At 41.8% G+C, this 22,421-nt stretch overlaps 1 long non-coding RNA gene across 1 annotated transcript; it reads right to left on the bottom strand.

Annotated features, from left to right (window-relative positions):
- Positions 1–304: 304 nt before the first annotated feature.
- LOC120441533 lies at positions 305–11,627 on the bottom strand. The gene is made up of 4 exons (XR_005614151.1): positions 11,485–11,627; positions 11,297–11,369; positions 526–614; positions 305–427 (listed from the first exon to the last, which is right to left on the bottom strand). It is a non-coding gene; the product is annotated as an uncharacterized LOC120441533 (long non-coding RNA).
- Positions 11,628–22,421: the final 10,794 nt, after the last annotated feature.

Raw genomic sequence — 22,421 nt, 5'->3', positions numbered from 1 at the left:
GAAATGTCTTGAGACAGAGAGAGGCAGGCAGAGAGGATGAAGAATCCAACTGTAGTTAAGGTGAACTGAGGTTTGTTTATGATTTTCTATTGCATGTTTTTCACTCACTGAATGTATTCTTTTGTTATAATCTGATCATGCTGTCTAACAAAAATGGATAGTAATACCATCAGGTTCACATTCCAAGTTGTTGGGGGGAGAAAGCTCAATGCAATAATTGCCAGCAGGACCCTTTGTAGTTTTCCAGACAGTTTTACTAATTAAGTTAGAATAGTCTCTGAATACAAGAAATAAATATCTGCTGGCTCATGGTTTGATAAGCAAAACAACGCTGGGCTCCCTGGAGGCTGTGAGTGAACCTCTGTCTGGCCCATGAGGCTCACAGTCAACAGTCTGATTCAGGCTGACAGCCTTCTGTGGAATTGGTCTGAGGAAAAGAACAACAGCACAGCAACAAGGTGAATCACAAACGCGACAAGGCCGTGTAAGGATAAGTAAACGATCAAACGACAACACTCCCTTTACCTCGGCATGTCTGCGAAGGCCGCGCTGTAATTGGATGAGCAGCCTGCATTTGAAGAAATCCTCCTTCCTGGTAGCAATGCTGAGGGACCCTTCAAAAAGGTGTTGCCTAATTTAAATTGCATTCTGGCAAAAAGCCTTAAAACAAAGGGCTTATTTAGTGCTTTAGAAATTTTTGAGGCAGTTCTCTTTTGACCTGTCAAAACTAATGAAACAAGTGACTCCAAAGGCTTGTTTTCATTCATATATGTAAATAGCTTGATCTACAGAGGAGGGGGAAAAGCCTGAGTAAGGAGTGCAGTTTGTTTTCAGCATCATTATTGCCTTTCAAATGAGCGCTTGTTCTAATACGTTAGATGTACAAAGAACTTAGTTTAAAACCAAAGTTTTTAAACCAGTAATCAAATCCTCTCGCCAGAGGAAGAATGTGATTTATCTGGGTTTTAAAAACTGAAGCATCATACGGCCGTTAGTATAACAAGTAACCAGTTCAGAGTTGATGCCGTGCCTGCCAGCTGTCAGCTTTTTACTAACAAGACAGCCAGAAGCTGATTCTAACGAAAGCTGAGTGCTTCAAAAAGCAACAGGTGAAGCGGACGACATCTGAAATAAAATCAGCCACAACGGCTGACAGAACCGAGCATACGGAACTGAAATGATCTTTTTCTAATGCAAACGATCTGCAGCACTATCATCACACAGCGGGCTACAAGGGAGGCAACTGCTCATGCCAATTTTGTGACCTGAAGTGTCCTTCATTTTGTGAAACTACTTTTTTTTTTTTTGTTCCTTCAGTGCAACTGGAAGATTTCAGCTTTGGAACTTGGCAACTTGCACATTTGAATTTTTCCCTGATGTCACCGTAAAGCCATTTTCACACATGAACTTCAGACGATTTCAGGGGAATCGTTTTGGGATTTATGCTACAGCTGTCTGACCCACGTGCAGCACTCAGCAGGAAATAGTCCGCTTCAGATGCATTCACTATACTTGAAATAGGGTGAGGGAGCTCCCTGATAGAGTAGCTACCAGAATGTTATCTGCTATAGAATCCTCTTTTGGTTTTAGAATAACATTTTCTTATCTCCATCATTGTTTATGGTTTATATTAATTATAAATCACCCCTGTTAGTATTCCTGATTTGTCAAACTCTGTCTTGTATCAGGTTGATTATCACTCTTTGTTTAATCTGTCTTCACTTTTAGTTTTTGTGATTTTATATTCTGATATTTTGATTCTTCTGTTAGTGCAGGGGTCTCAAGCTCCAGTCCTCGAGGGCCGGTGTCCTGCAACTTTTCCATGTGTCCCTGTTGCCACACACCTGAATACGATTAGTAGGTCATTAGCAAGACTCTATAGAAGCATGCTGAGGTAGCAATTCATCCATTTGATTCATGTTACAGCAGCTCATGAGTGAATGAACATGGTGCAATGAAAGTACTTTTAGAAGTACATTTTTTCAACCACTTACATTTACTTAAATTTACTTGAGTATGGTTAGGGTTTGCCACTTCAGCATGCAGTCAAGTTCTATGCTCTTGCTAATGACCTACTAATTTTATTCAGGTATGTTGCAACATGGAAAAGTTTCAGGACTCCGGCCCTCGAGGACTGGAGTTTGACACCCCTGTGTTAGCGTCAGAGATGTTTGGTTTTTGTATGTCGTAGTTTAGTCCCCCTCTGTCTATTTGGTGCATCTCCATGTTTCTTTTTAATAAGCATTTGTCTCTCATGTCTTGTATTCAGTTTTACTGCCCTCGTCTCATTAGCGTCTCCTGTTCCTCATTTGCCCAGCTGTATTTCGTTCCCCTGATTAGCTTTTAGTGTGAGTATTTAAATCCTGTTTTTCCCCAGAGTTGTCTTTAGAGCAGGGGTCTCGAACTCCAGGCCTCGAGGGCCGATGTCCTGCAGATTTTAGATCTCACCCTGGGTCAACACACCTGAATAAATGATTAGTTCATTACCAGGCCTCTGGAGAACTTCAAGACATGTTGAGGAGGTAATTTAGCCATTTAAATCAGCTGTGTTGGATCAAGGACACATCTAAAGCCTGCAGGACACCGGCCCTCGAGGCCTGGAGCTCGAGACCCCTGCTTTAGAGTATCTCCTCCTGTTGTCATGTCTCATGTTTGTGGGTCCTTGCTTTATATTGTTGTCATTTACTGACTTTGCTGGTCTTTCTCTTTCAGCCATAAAAAGGTTGGCTTGTGTTTTTATTTTATTTATTCTTTAAACCTGACTTGTAAGGGCTAATGTCTGCAGTGCGTTTGGTTTAACTGTAACGTACGCAGCAGTTCAAAGACCTCTCTATGTAGCCTCAGAGCAACTGCGGTCTGAGAAGATGTTACTTTGATGTGACCTTCATCTACAGCATGTGCTCTGTTAATGTATCCCACAGCTTCTCTTGTGATCTGTGCATGTTGCAGTCAGGGGTAGTCACTTTAAGAAAGCACAACGCGGTGCCACAGACACCTGGGTCATAATCTAAAAAAAAAATTACACTTGAAGGCATTGATTAGTCACTGGAGTGCTTTGACCTAATTTCTGTTGTCGTGTCAGCATGCACCTTTGGACAATGTTAACACAGTGATGTTGTGACATGTGATACCGATTTCCATTCCTATCTGATACCAAGTAAAGTTCAGGCTCTAATCAATGATACTGATCTGATACATTGTATTAAAAACTTGATGTGTCTGGAAAATCAAAAGTAATATAGTTCAGTATATTTTATATCTCTATAATGAATACAAGACATCAGGCTACTTGTGAGTTATTACTTGTGACTTAATTGTGAATAATTTACTCACAATCTAAGACTGCACATGGAATACATTACACATTAATGCAGTGAGGCATTATTGTACTAAATGCAGTAATCAAATTACAGTTCCAGTTGTTACTGGTTCTTCAGTTACATGATGAGAGGATAGCAAAAGTATCAAACGTGCCATTTTCTTCCTGTGCAACAATGCTGCAATCAGCCTGCTTCAGTTAGTATGCAGGGAGGAGCAAAATAGTGCAGGGCTCTACAACTTTTAGAGGTTTTTATTTATATTGCAGAAAAGGACAAGAGCACGATAAGGTGTAAACTGCATGCAAAAGAGAAATAACTGCATTATACTGCCGATGCAATATCAGCTCTTTGCATACATCAACACAGAGAGCATGCTAACACACAAGCAAAGAACCCGGAGTGAGTGTATGCTAACGCCAGCTGCAGCCTAAGGTTTATATGGTAACTGGTAATTTCAGCAAACGTTTTGAGACTGTTTAATTGTAGTACTTCCATTAGTTCACTTCTATGTACTACACTACATATTGTTTGTGTGTGTGTGTGTGTGTGTGTGTGTGTGTGTTTCAAAAGTTAGATTGAGCTGAAACTAAATATACCAAATTATGCGCCTTCTGACATTTGGAATGACTGACTAGAAATACCATAATAGGGCAGCATTTGCAATGTGTTGTTTAGTGTTTGTGGTCAGAGGCACAACACTAATTATAAATACTATTGTATGTGTTCTACTAAAAGTTATGAGTAATTTTTTCTTTTTGTTTTTTTTAAGTAGTTGTATTGTCAGTGTGACTGATTCACATGTTGGTCTTTGTTTTTTTTAGACCAACATGTTGGAGTGACCAGCCACTCAGTACTCCCAACCACAGAGCCTTGTGGCCAATGTGACTAAAATCAATAAGCTTTTGCTTACATCAGCACATAGCTAAGCTTATCCTCTGGCAAAAGTAAATGAAACAATGGTTGAAAAATGACTGTGACAAAGCAGTAATAAGGAAAAGGACAATTTAGCATAGCCAACAGCAGTTCATTCTTCAGACAAGTCCAGTTTGCCCAGTTTAGGATTACTGACCCAGTAAACCTTCACACTCCTGATAAAGTCACGGTCATTTTTAGCATCATAGATGTTCTTCTGACTTTTGACCTTGGGCTGCACATCTCAGGTTCTATTTATGCCAAGTCATAAACCACATGGAAGTAGAAACCCAAAATGCTAACCAGTGAGTGGGCTCTCTGCGTCTGCACCAGAAGAAAACACGAACACCTATATGTTACTGTTTGTCAGCTTCCTCGAAACGCTGCTACTTAAAAGCTGCAGGAACAAGCACAATATGGAAAACTGAAGTTGACTCAAGCGTGGTAAATATCTCCCAACCAATTCACAATACACCATCCAGCCACAATCCCCTGCCTCTCAAACGCTCGTGCACATATCCTGTTTGTGTAAAGACGGCGCGTCTCATCAGTGTGGTATTATACCCACAAAAGTCCACATTAGCACATGAATAGGCATTAAAACAGTGAATTAGAGCTCCCGTGATGCTTTCAACGTGTCCTTCCTTCTATCTCTTCAATCCACAAACTCAAGGCCCTCCTCAGACTCCCCTGTCTCTCTCTCTCTTTGTGAGATGAAAGGATGAAAGCGGCGAGGATGAGGGGGTGGACTATTCCTGTCAGAAGAGGGCAAGCCTCAGTGAGTAGACTGTGCGTCACAGGTGTTTGTGTTTTTTCTGGTGCTTCTGTCTGGCTGCACAAAAACGACATTTGTTTTGCTCTTTTTTTTCAGAAATGCTGAGCGCATTTATTGACTTGTTCTCACAGCACTCCAAGGAATCAAGAGGGGAGTGGGGAAAACAAGGTGAAGGAGAGCTACACAGGGAAATAAAACATAAGGGAGTTGGGGAGGCGAGGGACCGTGGTAAATGAGAACATAAATCATCCGAATGAGACACATGAGTCAGTAAGCAGAATTATGCTCTGAATCTTACCATCAGCAGCTTACCGCAGTCACTGGTTGGGCAGTTGCTACTGTACTTGAGTAGTTTGGGGGGTGGGGATGGGAACCATCCATGTCTGGATTTCCTGCAGCAATTACAGGCCAGGCTGAGTCAGAGAGAGAAGGTTTAAGGACGATTCTGGTTTCATATCGCATGGGCTTTAGCTTTGTAGATGTGTTCATCGCAATATGCTTATAAGGAGGGCGTCATGGGGCGAGGAGCAACCATTTGCTGCAAGGCTGAAATGCAGCAGCCTGGCTTCAAGTAAGTCTTTGCTGCGTGTCTTCCCCCAGTCCCTCTCCTGGTCCAACTGTGGACCCCCCAATGAAGGCAAAAGGCAAAAAAATAATATATATATTAAAAAAACAAAGGTGCCAATTACAGCAAGGGTTTGATTTGCAGGCCCTTCTCTCCCCCCTGTCTGTCCCCCAACCTTACTGTCTGACTGTCCTATAAAATAAAGGCAAATATGTCCAGAAAATACTGTATCCACACACATGTTTCTTTATGTATACATAAAAAATTGAAAGTAGAAGTAGCATCTCGTGCATCAGCAACTTGTATCCACTTCTGCTCAGACCTGATTTTTGGCCCTTTCGAGATAAATTATTAATACTTGAGCAGTCTATGCTCTGTAGATGCTTTCCAAATGTAGCCACAGTTATAGAAGCACAAACATATTTGTCTTAGATTGCAGACGTAAAGCAGGAGACAAAACAGGAACAGCAATATTATCTCTATTTCTAGAAGTGGATCAGTGAATTCACCAAACAATAGGACAGTGCACTGAGGAGGAATATTTTCAACAAAGTTCTTTTTGTGGTTATGATTTTTGAGACTACACCATAAGGGAAAAAAAGTACTGGGCCACTTAGACATTACACCTACAGGAGCTGCTTGGCCATGGAAACCCATGCCACGAAGCTCCCAGCACACAGTTTCTGTGCTGCTCTGTTTGGAAGCCTGCAGTTAGTGAGTCAGCAGAGCACTGCCAACCTTTATGTACTATTCACCATACACCCACTCTGTAACTTTTCCTATATATTGTTAGACTGTTCTAAACATGGCAGGTTTAGAAGCTTAAGCTTTAATTCCAAATAAAGTGACTCATATATCAAGCGAAGTGGTGCTTGCTGTAATCCATTTGAAACTTAAAACAGCAGCAGTGATATGTTCTCGTGCACTTTTTAACCAGTATTTATCTCAGCCTGGCCTCCTGTAACCATGTGAACAGTGTTTGTTGTCACTGAGAAGTGAAGCTGCCGTAGCATTGCATTGTTTGTGGTGAATGCTTGAGCGTACAAATCGCATGACTTTGAACCCAGACTTCTTGATTCACATTGGTCTGCTAGCAAAAAACCAAGACAAAGGTTTATTTCAATAGATAAAATTCAACAAACACATCTGGGTGTCTAAAGAAAAATAGCCTTAGACTTGCTTTAATATGTTCACGCTTTTATATAAATATTTAACGTATTTCATTTAATTAGAGAGCAGAATAAGGTAGCCTGTGTTTGTGTGCACAGGATATATCTTTGTGGAAGGGTTACTTGGTCAGCCATATCTGACTCTCAGCGACTGTCCCCCTCAGAGGCGAGTCCCCCTCCCTGGCAGCCGGTGCAATCCTCAGCTGGTGGGTAGAGAGGGATACCAGGCTCACCCCAGCTTCATAACTTTGTGACCTGGAACTTTTTGATTGACCTTGTGGGGATTTGGGATTAAAGCAGGGATATAATGTGTTGTGTGTGCTGGTAGGGTGGGTGGGTGTGTGTGTGTGTGTGTGTGTGTGTGTGTGTGTGGGAGGTGAGAGGTGGTATTAAGGTAATCCTGCTGGAATCTGTATATAAACCGTACAAACTACACGATAATGGCCGAGCACAGACGGATAAACTGAGATCATGGTGGCTGTGTGCAAATGTTAAGTCACAAGTTATGTAAGAGATATATGCACACACAGTATACACCATCCCACTATCTCCCGCTTACTTTCCCCTCTCTCTCACACTCCTACATGTGCAGAGTATGCAGGACCCGTGGCTCTCGGAGAGGTTAGTATATTTTGACCGATCGCCATTCCAACCTACACAAAAACCTCAAATAGACTCGGGACATGTAGCATGTCAACGTTCTAAAAATAGCATCAGAATGAATGCTATAAACTTAGGAGACATGCGATCATATGGATGCCTCTGCTTAAGAACACTGCAGAAATATTCAAGCAATTATTAAATTGAATTATTGAAATTTCACCCTCACTGAGCACCAGGGATGATGAAACAACCCACAAAAGCAGAATTATTTAGAAGATTCTAATATTTCTATTTTTTGACTCATTTCTTGGTCATCAAATAATCCTCTAGCATGCTGACTTAGCCTCTGGGGCCAACAGTCCATGACTGAGGGCTTTCAGTTTATTAATGCAGAAATTTGATAGGCATAATAAATGTAATCATCTAAATGTATCTAATCTATCTCATGAGAAATGTAAATCAACATTAGATGATAGGTCAGTGTTTTTAAGATTGAATTTTGGGATTCTGCACATTGACATGCTCTGTTTATGATCTGTTTAAAGTCACAGGTTGACTGACACAGAGGGAGAAACATCAGTGGTTAGACTTCTCTCTAATTGATTGGTATCTTCCAAAAACAAGAACTTATTAAAAGACCCAAAAAGCCTTATTTATCCTTGATTATTAAATTAGTTTCAGAAAACTGAAATAACTCAAAGTAAATAAACTGCTTATGATTATTTCAGACTTATTTTGACTAACACAGCTGACGAGGAATGAGTCTGTAGTATAGATGGCATGACTGACACACTAACAAAAGCAGCATTTGTTAACCCTTTGAGGTCTAAGTCATCATCACCCTAACTATAGGATTTCAGAATATTATGTTTTTGTTCTTTTTAAAAATGTTCTCTCTGGTTTTGGCATTAAAAGCACACAAAACATGCACCAAAAACTGTTTACATTTTTTTGCAAAATTGTGTTTCTTGCTTGTCTTTGAGTTACGGTCAGGATTGCAGTAATCGCTGATGATGGCTCAGACCTCAAAGGGAAAGGCCAGATACCACAGCCCAACCTTAAGGGTCTAGCAGAGCGCAGGGCTGTTTTGCCAGTAAAAGTTAGACTAACACAATATCAGGCAGGTGTTCATAATTTTACGCCTGATCAGTGCATAATAGATTTCTTCTCGAACGTTACATTGTAACTAAGCTAAACTAAAGGCCCATTATTCATCTGTGTTCGGTTTGGCTTATATGCCACCATAATTTCAAGAAGATTTAGTGTGTATTTTTCACATTTTTCTCAAGTTTTGTTTTTGCGAGTGTTAAGGTGAATCCATGCTTTTGTATGATTCATGCTTCTTTCAGTAACTCAGACTAACGAGGCAGATAAGGCATGAGGGCAACCAAACAGATGGCTGGACCTGCCACCATCCCCTAACTAATGGTGCATAAGATTTTCAGCTTTGTGTATGAGACATTTCACATTATCCAGAAAGAAAGGGAAAAACTGGATTATTCTTCCTTTTTTTAATTAAACTGTAGATTTAATAAGTGCAAAAAAGCTTGTTTTACTTCCTTGACAGGATCATGATTCCAGCAGTGGCTACTAATCTTGGCTCCTGTGCCACAATCACTTCATCATCCCATGTTTTCCTCTCTCTCTCTCTCTCTCTCTGGAGTGTTTTTGTGGGGGGTTACATGCTACTTAGCATGGCAACCTAGTGACGCTCTGAGCCTCTTACACAAGTCCATTAGCAAGCTCATGTGTGCATACAAACGCACGCATACACGCACACAGGGATTAGCTGTCGTCACAGCGAGCAGAACCCGTCGCGGCTGCTGGAATGGGAACAGGGTTTCCTCCTATGAAGAGGCTTAAATTAGGAAAGGAAATAAGAAGTGAAGTCAGGTGGGGGCTGAAAGGTTAAAGATACAAGAAAAGCCCTGACGACAGGGCAGCTTTACACTCGCGCACACATAACAGCTGTGCATCATAAACAAGTATCTGAGTTGACCCCAGTAGGGTAAAATTAGAACCAGACACTCAGATGGCCACGCTCTTAGATTGTATCGCTGCTGTTGCAATCGGTGGCTTTAGTGATCTCGCCGTGTTAATAAACTCTGCAAAGAATAGCTCCTGTCTGAGCCGATAGGAGATTGATTGCAGCTTTTGTCCAGCAGCTCTTTACAGTGTTTGATATCTGCTTGTGTATGCAGCAGCAGTTCTTCTTTCTCTACTCTCTGTCTTTGACCAAGGTGAAACACGGCTTGATGGGGTTTGCTCTCTCTCTGTGTCGGACTGTGACAGACGTGGATCTTTTTGCTACACCGATCAGCATGGATGCAGCTCTTGGGGTTGGGGGGTGGGGTGAAACTGTAGCAACAGGATGGAATTTCAACCTCAAACTCGGCATCAGGTGATTAAAATAAAAATCTGTGCCGCGCTCTCCATATCGCCATCTCTGGTGATTTACAGCATTAAATATGCTACAGTCATCCTGTGTCTGACTGAGAAGCTGCTCGAGAAAAACCTCACGTCGTCTTCTTCTCCCAGAAAAAAAGTGACTCTTTTCTGCTCGCTCCATTTGTTCCCTCACACTTAAATAGCCTTCGTCGTTCTCTTCTAACACTTCCTGATTGTTCTCGTGGGAATATTTAAAGCCATTATGACGGGAACCTTTAACCTCGCAGCACTCGTTCCTTTGTAATGTTGCCGATCTTGGTGTTAAATCTTTTTAATGTTGCACTAAGTCTATGTTCATGTACAAAAGAGATCTATAAACGAAGCTGAGGTGAAACAGTTTAGTGTTTGTGCTCTAACAGAGCATTAAAATCTTTATATTTCGTCATGTGACTCTAAGTTGGGTATTGGGGGGTATTAGCTGGTGTTTACTACATTCGGGAAATTGCATAAACAACAGAAACGGAAGGTAAACAGTTCAGCATGTAGCCATAACACAGTGATTTAGGGTTTATACACTTATGCAAACATTTTGCAATATTAAAGGTTAGCAGCATGGTGAGAATTAAAGCCACAATGGTTTGTTCGGTGGGACCGAACAAGCAAAATATTCTTCTCCACAGTTTCTGAAAAAGCAAACGACAGATGATTAATAATGAAAATATCCCTGCTGTAATTTTTAGCTATTACAACCAAGTACAAACAAGGCAAAGTAGGAAAATACATCAGAGCGACTGGCTGTTCTAGGCTTCTTGTGACAATTACTTTGAGGTGCTTTAATCTGGCTTTTCCTGAAAATACAGGAGCAAGACATATTTCTGAGGTCCTGCATCTCATAGGAATAAAAACAAAAATGAGTGAGGTTTGAACCATCAAATAAATTTGCCAAAAATGTAACTAGGCCTCAGTCAACATCAGCCACTCCTGATAGATCAGCTTATTTCAAAGTATGGCAAAATCTGTGTGGCAAATCTCATACAGGCTGTGCTATTTCAGCTGCTACAGCCTGCACAGGCGTTGCACATCTGCAAGCTGCTTTGCAACACACATTTGCCCCAGTTTTAATTGTGAGTCTGACTTCATCGCTTTCATATCTGTTGCCCTTGACGCCCGCTCTGTGCTGATGTCTGGTTGCTTCCCCTGCCTCTGGCTTTTCATGTGTGCACATGAAAGGTCCTAGAAGATAGAAAGTACTTGGGGGGATTCATTCATTCATTCTCTGGGTTCATTTTGGCAGCATCCTGCCTTTTCTGCCCTGCCTTGCTTGACTCATCTTTAAAAAAAAAATAGACCTGGTACTTCTGGGAGTTCTGGGTTACACTGTGGCATGACTGCTGGAATCACAAACATTGTTTTGGGTGGGTTCAGTCATCTCCAGTTGCCTCTGGTGGCCACATCAGAGCCAGAATGTAGAGCAGCCATGCTCAGTGTTTCCCCAGATTATGGTCAGGAGAGGTGTATCTACAGTATATATACTATCTATGTACCTATGATTTGGACACAGTACCTGGGCACTTTGCAGTGATTGGTCAGTATTCCAGAGTCAAATGTGAGGCCATTTATCCTGATCCCAAACAAGTCTATAAAAGAATGACAGACAAAGAAAAGAATTAAGCTCTCACAATGATCTAGTCAAACACTGGAACTCAACCTGATTGAAATGTTTTGGTGGAAGAGAGTTGTACATAAACAAACCTGCAAACTTCAGTGAACTGAACTAATGTTGTAGAGAAGCACGGGTCAAAATACCTCCACAATGATATGAGAAACTGATAAAGTCATACAGAAAACAATTACTTCAAAGTATTCTTGCTAACGATAGTTCTACAAACTACTCAATCTGCACACCTCTTTCAATATCTGTATATCTACCAATAGTAACCTGAGTTATCTTCAGTTAGCTGAAGGTTTTTTGTTTGGTATTTTCCAATAAAATTCCACTGATTTCCGCCAGTGTTGTCTCCTTGCAGGGCTGACTTTGACCTGTGGTAACAGAATAGGTTCTAGAAGTCTATGTATCTTTGTTGATGTGCCACATTATCTAAATTTCATCAATATATGAAAATCAGGATCACAGCAAGGAATATTAGAGGTGCTAGAATTACTTTGAAATAAACTTTTAAAGAATCCTCCAATTTCGAGTTGATTGCTAGAAGTTATCAGTAAAGCACTGCTGGCATTGAACATGAGAGTTTACAGATCAATAGAGTCGATGGTGTGGGTAAAAACACAAGCACTCAGGTTGACATTGAAGGCGAGCCTGGGTACTGTTTTGCCCTGTTCTCTCTAACCTGCTATACAAACAGCATGGTGTCGGGGGGAGGGGGGCGGCCGGGATGCTGCAGCACTCTGTCGAGTCCTGGAGGACAGCACAAGTCCATCTCATCTCTTAATTACTGTTGTCCCTGAGAACCAACCGGCTAATAACTGCCCCACTGCTGCAGCAGGCGGAGGACTCCACTGAGCACAAGCAGATGGAGGAAGAGAGAAAAAGTCTCTGCTTCACAGCGAGCCAGAAGAGAGAGGGCTCAACTAGGCCTTTCTTGACCATCTGGACTAGCATGCAAAACACGGTTCATGCGCACAAGCAGGCACGCACTTTATTTTTGTAATAACACAGGCCGTGCTACGCCCTGTTCCCAGTCACAGCTGATTTGTAAGAACATTTGTCATCATCATCACCTCTGATCACCTCCATTAGAGATGCCCTTGTCAGAGAGCCAGTGGCAGCAGTACCAGGTAGAGAAAGTACAGTACATATGCTGCTCTATACTTAACAAAACAAGCCCTGCTATTGCTGGTCCGTGCTATACGTGGATAGCCAGATACAGTAGCAGCCACACTGTAAATAGCAGTGCATTACTGTAAATACACACAGCTTTAACCTGGTCAGCGTACAGAACTCCTTTTGCTGCTTCCTTTTCTAGGAACATATGCGCTGATGAGGATCAGTGGCAGATATGGGGCAGTATTAGCTCGGACACTGATGCGGCTAATCTCCCCAACTTTCTAAGATGTTCTTCTCGTCGGTGTGGACGAGCACGCGCACACGGGCATGCAAGCCGACCTCAATCCTCCCCTTTCTCTAGGCCTGTGGATCCAAGGGCGCAGGTTTTATTTCAGTGCAGTCTTGATGAAGGTCTGGCCTGCACACCACTGCCACCACAGTGCGGGTGTGCAGTAGTCCAGTGGGCTTTTTCTCCTGTGTGACTTTGTATATGAGGAGACTCTGCAGTGGAGAGAAATACTGTCCGGGCTGCAAGACTTTCTGGAGACTTTCATCTCATCTCAAAGCACACACCATCCAGAATATTAACACTATGGATTTCATCCAAACCCTAAAAAGAGAAAGCTGTCAGATCACCGCAGGGGGATAAATGTAAAACCAGGAACACTTCAGGAAACATTAATAAGAGATAATTAACACCTTCCTTAAAATTGAAGGGGATGATAAAGATGCTCACCCCTCGACGCTTCTGTGTGAGGGGATAAACACAAGGAGAACCTACAAAGTATTAGACAGATGGTTTTAATCTTGCAGCTCATTGGTGTATGCCGCAGTTGCCTTGTCATCTTGAGGTTAAATAGGCTGAATACATTTTCAAAGTAATCTATGTTCTTCTGTGCTTTTGTGGGAAGTTCAAATGTATTCTGATACTACAGGAAGGTACGGAAATCGAACGACTAACTGCAATATCCAGATGACAAAACTCAAACACTAAAAGCCTCAAAAACATCTTTTCTTCCTCCTGCCAAGTTTTTCCTTGACTAGAAAAGAAAGTCAGTGTGGCTGCCTTGCCAGCTCAGGTTCATCTCTGCTTGTTATGCGCAACCTTGATCAAACTATGAAAATAATTTATAAGACTGGCAATTCGAAGAGGCGAGAGCGCAGGCTTTTATTTTCTCCTTCCCTGCCAATCACGGCTTCTGAAGGAATTCTCGCCGTTTGCTGTTCGGCTGGTGTCGAGTCGGGTCATCTGTCAGTCTGCTGAGATTCCTGAAGCCCGTTCACCGCAGGTAAGGTAGAGCGGTTCGCAAGTTGTTTTTCCAGTCACCGTGGAAACGCCAAACACTCATTTACATGGATGTGGTAATGTTTTTATTTGGGGTTTGATGTTTTTTTCTTCTCCATCAACAGACGCTGACCGTTAAAGAATAGCCTGCTGCTGCACTGTATGAAGACTAGTATCTCTCAGGTATAGTGAACTGAACAGGTGCTGCAGACGGTGACAGGAACTCGATCTCTGCTCACCTCTCTCTCTCTCTTACACACACACACACAGAAAACAGTGGCCCGCACAAACAACAGCAGCCCAGAGGTAATGCAGATAAGTCCCATTATCCTTTGCACGCTCGCACTCGCTGCCTCTCCTCCTGTATCCCCGGCTCCACACTGTCCTTCAGTGTTTCCATCTCACTCATGAATGTTTGATGGTGCTGCCAGCTGCTCTCTAGTCTGAGGGCGGCACGTGCTCTTGCTCACAAACACAGGCTCTGTATTGTTTGTGGCCTCAGTGGCTCCTGGAAAACAACGGCCGCATGCATGTGTAAGATAGGCACGCTTATGATAACCGTGGAATCGCACGAGAGCGCTTTTTTTAAATACACAGGAAAGTCATTGTTTTGTGTCCAAACGCGGGAAACGGCATGAGGCTCATTCATTGGAGAAATCTTTCACAAATGAAGTGTGGGCAACTTTCCCACCCACACAAATCACTCATTTGTCTCCTTCTTTCTCCATCCTCTTGTTTTTTCTGATTTTCAGAGTGCAGCATCCTCGGTCATATATTCCTGAGCGGCTGTTTGCCAGGAAAGATCAGTTGAGGAGGCGGTGGTGGTGGCAGGTGGAAGGGTGGGGCTGTTGGCACACACTAAAACATTTGCACTGTGCATCAGGATGCTCGATAGCACAAAAAGACCAAAAGATTTCTCTCATTCGCCCCACCTTGCGCGAAACACTCAGCGAGAGCTTCCACCTTTTCTGACACCCCGAGGATTCTCTGAAAGAGCCATATGTCTCCTCTGCGTTGTCACAGCAACAATATCGTGCATTTCTCCCTTATCATGCAAATGAAGTGGAGATGCAGACCTACTGCCCTGCAGGAAAAATACTAGAGTTGACCGGTTGCCTTATGCTCGCATACTGTCTGGGCCATAGAAATAAGCCAGGTGTTCAGTTTACAACTTGCATATTCTCTCCTCCTATATTTATCCGTCAGTGGTGTTCATTTGTTTAGAATAGATTATAATTCACTCTTATTATTACTTTTAAATGCGTATCAGATTTGCCAGTGAAGCATTTACATATTTCATCTTCTGGTTATGAGCAGCAGCTAGTTTTCTAGCTGTTTTATATTTATGTTGACACGTGTAGTCAGACAATGAAACGACCTATATAACCAGTTATATAGGTTATGTAGGTCAAATAGGCTAACATTTTACACTTTTAAAATAATAATTAAGCTGCTTTAGCCGGCTTGCTGTTCAAATTGAAAGCCACTTTGCAACCCACATAAACCCCAGCTGTTTCTTTCATCCTGTGTCCGACAGTGTTGGCCGCTCTGGTCTGTGCATCTTGCTTTCCATGTGTGGAAGGGCCGGCAGGTCCCAGAACACAGCCATACTACTGCGTATAGATTAATGCAGGCGTAAATAATCTTCTCTTGACTATAGTTGTCCTAACTGAAATCTAATGAGCAGAAAACTGTTTCTAGTAGTCTGCAAACTTGCCATTTTAAATTGTTTTCTATTTTTCTTCCAAATCTTGTTCAGATCATTGCTGATTAAGCTTGATTCTTTTCCGACACCAAAGCAAACTGACAGTTTTTAGTGGCGAGTATTTTTGATTGGTAGGGTGTGCATTTGCGGGCTTTTGGTACGTACAGTTCACCCTGAAAGTATTCAAGCATTTCACTTGTTCCACAGTTTGTCATGTTACAGCCTTATTCTAAAGTTGATCAAATTTATTTTTCACATCAGCATTCTGCAGGACTCCTCCAATCAGGCCTCTATGATAGAGTGGCCAGACAGAAGCCCCTCCTCAGTGGCCCACCTGCAGAGAATTTTGTCTTTCGCGTGTTTTCTGGCAAAAATTTAACTCTTTGATCTGAATACCAAGCGGCATGTCTGGAGGAAACCAGGCAACGCTCATTATCTGGCTGATACTGTTCCTACTGTAAAGCACGGTGGTGGCGGCATCATGCTGTGGGATGTTTCTCAGCAGCAGGAACTGGGAGACTAGTCAGGGATGAATGCAGCAATGTACAGAGCCTTGATGATAACCTCCTCCAGAGCACTCTTGACCTTCCAACAGGACAACAACCCTAAGCACACAGCAAAGATAACAAAGAAATGGCTTTCAGACCACACTGTGAATGTCTTTGAGTGACCCAGCCAGAACACAGACTGAATCTGAACATCTCTGTGCACTGACAATCCAACCTGATAGAGCTTGAGAAGTTCTGGAAAAAACAGTGGAAGAAGCCTAAAAATAGGTGCGCCAAGCTTGTAGCATTATCTTTAAAGACTTGATGCTGTAATTGCTGCTGAAGCTGCTTCAACAAAGTAATGAGCAAAAACTTCAGCATGACTAAATGTGGAACAAATGATCTTGCTGTGATGGATGAATATATAATTGTTTTATCTGCATGCATCAGACAACTTGTTCCAAGTCATGAACCAGGCCAAGGACAAAATGCTGTAAAATTGCTCCCTTACAGACAGTGTCTTATTGTTCACATTTGGAAATTTTTCTGTCTGCTGTAAAAGTAGTTGTTATCCACCCCTACAGCTGCTTTCACTATTCAGAAATAATTATATATAGGTCTCTAAATCAAAGAGGAAGCAGTCCTATCATTATCCCTATGCTAAACTGTTTTGGATGTGAAAAGTCTAAAGAAATAAAATTTGAGGAAGAACTTTTTCACCTTTTGTATTAAGTATTTAAAGTGTTTTGGACACTGACACTGGCTCCTTGACATTTTTCAGGGGAGGAAACTGCTTTTCTCATTTACTAAAGCAAAACAGATATAGTTGCCAATCTGGGGAGCTGAAAGGAAAAATAACACAGTAACTGTTTTGGCCCCCTACTGCCAGTGAAAGACGCAATAATTCATTAGTGTTATTTTAACTCTTTGCATTGCTTGAAAGAGGTTTGCTGGGGGTATAAATAGCTGTGCAGTACCCTAAATAAAACTCTGCTCTCTAGTCCAATGAAATCTCTTTTCTCTTAACCCAGCCTCTCATGTCTAGTGTTCGTCTCCTCAACAAACCTCCACTCAGCCAAATGTCCAGACAACAGGAAGACAGAACTGGGTCATGGCAAACCTGAGGCTTGAAGCTCTGGTTATGTTACCTCCAGAGTCGGGACCTCAAGGCCCTGAACGAGATCCAAACGTCAAAGTCTGGCTCCATCAGCTGAGCTGGTCAGCAGAGCTGCTTCCTTAGAGCAGTTAACAGAAATTATGATTTTTGGAACCAACTCTCTGGTCAATAACACACTTTTCCAACTCTAGACAAGTGATTGCGTAGTGGCTCATTGTGCTGATGTGAGCTCAGTGTGTTTTATTTGGGTCACGGTTGTGCAAACTTTTGGTCTGGGCTGCAGGTGTTCTAATGGTGATAGATTCACAGAGCTGAAATTTACTTAATTTTTTACAAAAGCAAGTGTTAGAGGTTCTTTGTTAAAACCTACTACGTGCAGTACAGTTATCACACTACTTTGAAATCTGACACTGTGTAAGATCACTTTACAGGATTCTTGATCACAAGAATACAAGAATGGTTTTTAGCTGCCTATACATCTTTGTGAAGATACCAGAATAGATCAAATGCAAAGTTTGGTCACCTAAGGACCTTCGCAATAAAACCTAATACATTATCAATAAGTGATAAAACATTCCAAGGTTTTATGGTAAATATGCTAGAGAGTAGCCATCTTTTACCCTTTTACATTCGCAGTTATGAGCAGCTTTGTTTTCCATCAAGAAAACCAAAATATGTCTGATATCTGCTCTTTTTTAATTTGTTTTGGTCTCATTTATAACTTATGAGAAAAATATCAGCTATTTAATGTCGACATCTACTGACTGCCTTTACCTGTATCCCATTTGATCCTCGGTAAGTAGTGTACAGTGTGTTTACCACACATAGGTAGCATGGCCAGGTGACCAGTGGAGTTGTCAGCTAATGCTAGCAAGCTGCATATGCAAACTCAGTGCAAGCAAACACAGACTTACATATAATATAACCAGCTACAAGTTACAGTTCATATGAAAAAAGCTTTCAAGAGGTCCAGTTTGGTGTCTAGTACGAGAAGAAGAGAAGCTCAGCAGACAAGAATTGGCAACAGTGGCCTGTGTTAGCACACCAGTACAGCTAGCAGTACCAGCTAGTGTTAGCAGCTACACCCATAACATGGATAGCATCGAAATAATGATCTATGGAAAACACTGTGTGCAGTTCTTATTAAACAGGAATTATGAGAGCTCTCTAGTTTTCAAATTTTGTTTTTTGATAAAGCTTATAGTAGGGCTGGATCAGGTGACCCTGAACCTTCTGCAACAGGCTTAGGTTGCTGACTCACTCACCTTTTTTTCTAACCCTATGTGTTTATACACCACTGTGCATTTGGCTGCCCCTCCCTACGCCTGTTACTGCTGGAGGTTTCTTCCTGTTAAAAGAGTTTTTCCTTCCACTGTCGCCAAGTGCTTGCTCATAGTTGGTTATCTGATTGTTGGGGTTTTCTCCAGTATTGAAAGGTCTTTACTGCACAATATAAATTGAAATTGAGTTCAAAGGTGTGTTTTTTGTTTTTTGTGTATGTGTGTTTTGAGTAGGCTATAAATGAATTATTTTTACAGTTGAAGGTGAGCATTTTTACATGGGAGTATATGGAAATACACTCACTTCTGAAGCACAGCTCAAGTGGCCATTAGAGAAACTGCTTTTTTTTTCTTTTTCCAGCCCACAGCTTGCCCTTGATTTATTACAGACAAATAGGTAATTACATGGTTTGTCACCAAGAATGCAGTTTTAGCTATTTGACATGAAGAGAAGACTGGAGGATCAAATCATCCCTGTTTTATGTTTTAGTGTTGTCTTAAGACATTAAGATTGACAACTAAGGCTACCCAGTGCATGCTGGGATGTGTTTGATTCCCATAAACAAACATCAGAAATCATGTCACTGAGTGATGTTGAGTATGCTACAGTATATAATAAACTATATCTTTTTCAAATGCTGTGGGGAAATTGTATTTCACAATATTTAAGAAGCTTATAGACAGGAGTCCAAATGTTCCTTAAAATGAGGTGATTGGCCATAATGTTTCTCAGTCAGTTAACTGATGCATCGCTGTGACTAAGCGGGCAAACATATAACTGAACAGTGTGAAATTGTGGTCTATTATTGCACTCCACATGCATAATCTTGTGTCATCAAGACTCCACTCTCCATGGTTATTTGCAGTATTTTAAGAGAGAGGTTTGCAGTCAAATCAGAGGTTGCTCACATCGATTAACCCAACAATCTAGATATGTGCTCATGCCCAGCTCCCCGTGGCCATCCTTAAAACAGTGTTTAAAAAGTGTTGTGTTTAGATTGGAGCTTCTACACTGTAATACCATTTTCCTTGTTGCACAGCAAACATTCACAGAAGTTAAGAAACTCTATACTTGACACTTACAAGCCCAGAAAGTGGGCAAACCAAAGGTTATTGTATATAGTACAATCTTTTTGAATAACTCTCTCTGCAGACATTTTCCCCCAACAAGGTTGCATGTTGTTTTCTAAATAAAGTGCTATGCATTTCACAAGGTCAAATGGACTGAAAATGACAACAGGAGAAAGTGTTAGTGTTAGAGGAATCCTGATCTCACATAGCACAGATAGATAGATGGGTCATTTGAAGATTGGTGACTTTCTTCCCCTAGAAAATGATCCATTAATATCTGTCAGGCATGCGAAACAATTTACAGATCCAACAACTATATGATCACATTTCCAACAAAACATCCACTAAAGGAGACCCAACTAAGGGCACAGGAAAATGAGGCAGTGGGAAGGAGGATGGAGGGTAAATAGCTCAGAAAAGAGGGCCAGGTATACACACACAGACTATGTGACTAGGAGTCGTGTGTCCTTACGCTCTGCAGGCCAGAGGTAAGGACACACTGTTTTCTTCTCTTTTACCCCAACTTCCAAAACAGCAGTGCTCCCTGCAGGCCTCAGTCGTACCTCACTGTGAAGGCAGAGACCATGAAACCCACGCACCATCCTCAGAGAGGCCTCGAAGGCACCGAATACCAACCAAAGTAGGAAGTGACCATAACTACTTCAAAGCCAAGCGTTATGCACCCTGCGCTGCCTCCGCTGAGTGTATCTGTGACAGCACACAGTGCCGTAGGATGGGTCAGAGAGCAGTTCACCATGGCGACCGCCTCCAGGGTTCAAAAGAGCGGATACATTAGTGACTCTGCGTCTGCTGAGTCAGCCTGAGGACTAGCACTCAGTACATCTATACCCGCACCTCGACAGCTTTCTTATGAGGACAAACAGCATCGCATGTGATATGACACTACTGTATGTAAAAAAACACAAAAAAGAGGAGGTGGGGTGACAGAAGGATGATTGTGTTTGCCCTCTGTGTGAGTCTTATGTAACTTATATGCAAAAATTCTCCTCTGAGGATTAGACTGAATAGAATGATATTCACGGTTTAATGTGGCTGAAAATTAAATCGACAAGAGTGGGAGAGACTCATTTTTGCTAATCAAAGGGACTTGAGAAGATGTAATATTGTGTGCTCCATGTCGATGTGGCGTATCATTAGATTACATTTGGTCACGCTGTGAGTGACGAATCACTGGGAGCACCACAATGGCACGCTGTGCAGCTGACAGGTCGAGTGCAGCTCTCGAGTGTTTGAGTGCGTGAACCACTGTGTGGATGAAAGTTAGAGCACAGCAAGGACGGTGTGTGTGTGAGTGTGTGCACACATGAGCTGTGTTTGACTCCACTGAGCCCAAAGGGTTTTGGAGGGTGGAGTGACTCGTATCTCACCCTTGGGCTCTGACTCTCAAAATGCATCTATTCCGCTTTTCCCTTCTTACCTTTTTTTCTCCGGTGTTCGTTTTTATATCTCATCAGCAAATTTCACTGCGATCTGAACTCGGAAGCGATTTAAAATCATCTTTCCACATCATGTTGAGTGAAAGAAGAGGGAGGGGGACTGGGGATGACGAAAAGCGAGAGAGACAGGCAGACAGACGAGCAACGGCGAGGGCAGAGAATGGAGCAATTGCTAAAGGCTCATTCATCCTGACAGTGTTCATGGCACCAGTCAGAGCGTCCCAAAAGACAGAAGGAGGCTGGACCAGACCTCTGACACACAGACAGCCTGTCCTCGCTGACCGGCTTCACCTCATCTGAACGGCGGTCGCGCTGGGAGACTTATCCGGGTTCTGAGGAGAGGGTTGATATGATAGCCACATAGTTTTACAGTTTGCATTAGAGCAGCCTGTGCATTTTCATAACCTTTTCATATCATTTGCCTACATTTTGTTTTTCTGATGACTTTCCGTCTGAATTCAATGTAAGCCATATTTGAACACTTCATTTTCATCACAACCTTGTCCACGTGTTCACCAGCTACTTGTGATTTTTTTAGTCAGTTTGAGTGGCTACATAATGTCATTTTCTCTATATGAAGATGTTCCATTAGCACATTTTCATGTAGTGCACTATGAGCACTATGTACTTGTGTACATAGTACATCTCATTGTCATTAGTCTTGCCATGAAATATAATAGCCACTGCTATTTTATAAACTTTTTCAAATTGTCTTGCCTCTGAACAAACATTAAGACACGATAGAAATCCTTCTACAGGGAAGAGAAAATTCAATTCAGTTCAATTCATTTTTATTTATATAGCGCCAAATCACAACAACAGTCACCTCAAGGTGGTTTATATTGTAAGGTAGACACTACAATAATACATACAGAGAAAAACCCAACAATCATATGACCCCCTATGTGCAGGTACTTTGGCGACAGTGGGAAGGAAAAACTCCCTTTTAACAGGAAGAAACCTCCAACAGAGCCAGGCTCAGGGAGGGGTGGGGCCATCTGCTGCGACCAGTTGAGGTGAGAGAAGGAAAACAGGATAAAGACATGCTGACATTAGTATACAAACAAAAAACAATGCTGCAACACGTGTACAGTAACGTGTGTTTTTTTTCTGCCTGAAAAAAAGCTGCTGCTGTTAGCTAGCCAGCTAGCATTGGCAGAGATGTAGTTCTTTTTATTTTAGCTGAACACAAAAATAATAACTAATATATTAATATCAAATAATAATACCCTCAGCCGAGACAGGACTCACATATTTTTATATCATGCCTGATCCTTCTGACTTCACTGCAGCACTTTAACACCCCACTTACATAATGTACATTCACAAATTTCGAACTGTAAATTTCCAGATTGTTTTATTTTATTTAACTTACTTAATGTATATAATTCACTCACTTATTGCACATAACGTCCTCTTTGTATATATTTACTTACTCACTGTATATAATGTTTTCTCTCTCTTTTTTACACAGTCGAGGAGCGTATCAGGTCACATTTCA

The sequence above is a fragment of the Oreochromis aureus genome, linkage group 8, assembly GCF_013358895.1.
Source record: "Oreochromis aureus strain Israel breed Guangdong linkage group 8, ZZ_aureus, whole genome shotgun sequence".
NCBI classification, from domain to species: domain Eukaryota; kingdom Metazoa; phylum Chordata; class Actinopteri; order Cichliformes; family Cichlidae; genus Oreochromis; species Oreochromis aureus.
The sequence above is the reverse complement of the archived record's forward strand: the minus strand, read 5'-3'. Positions and strand labels throughout refer to the sequence as shown.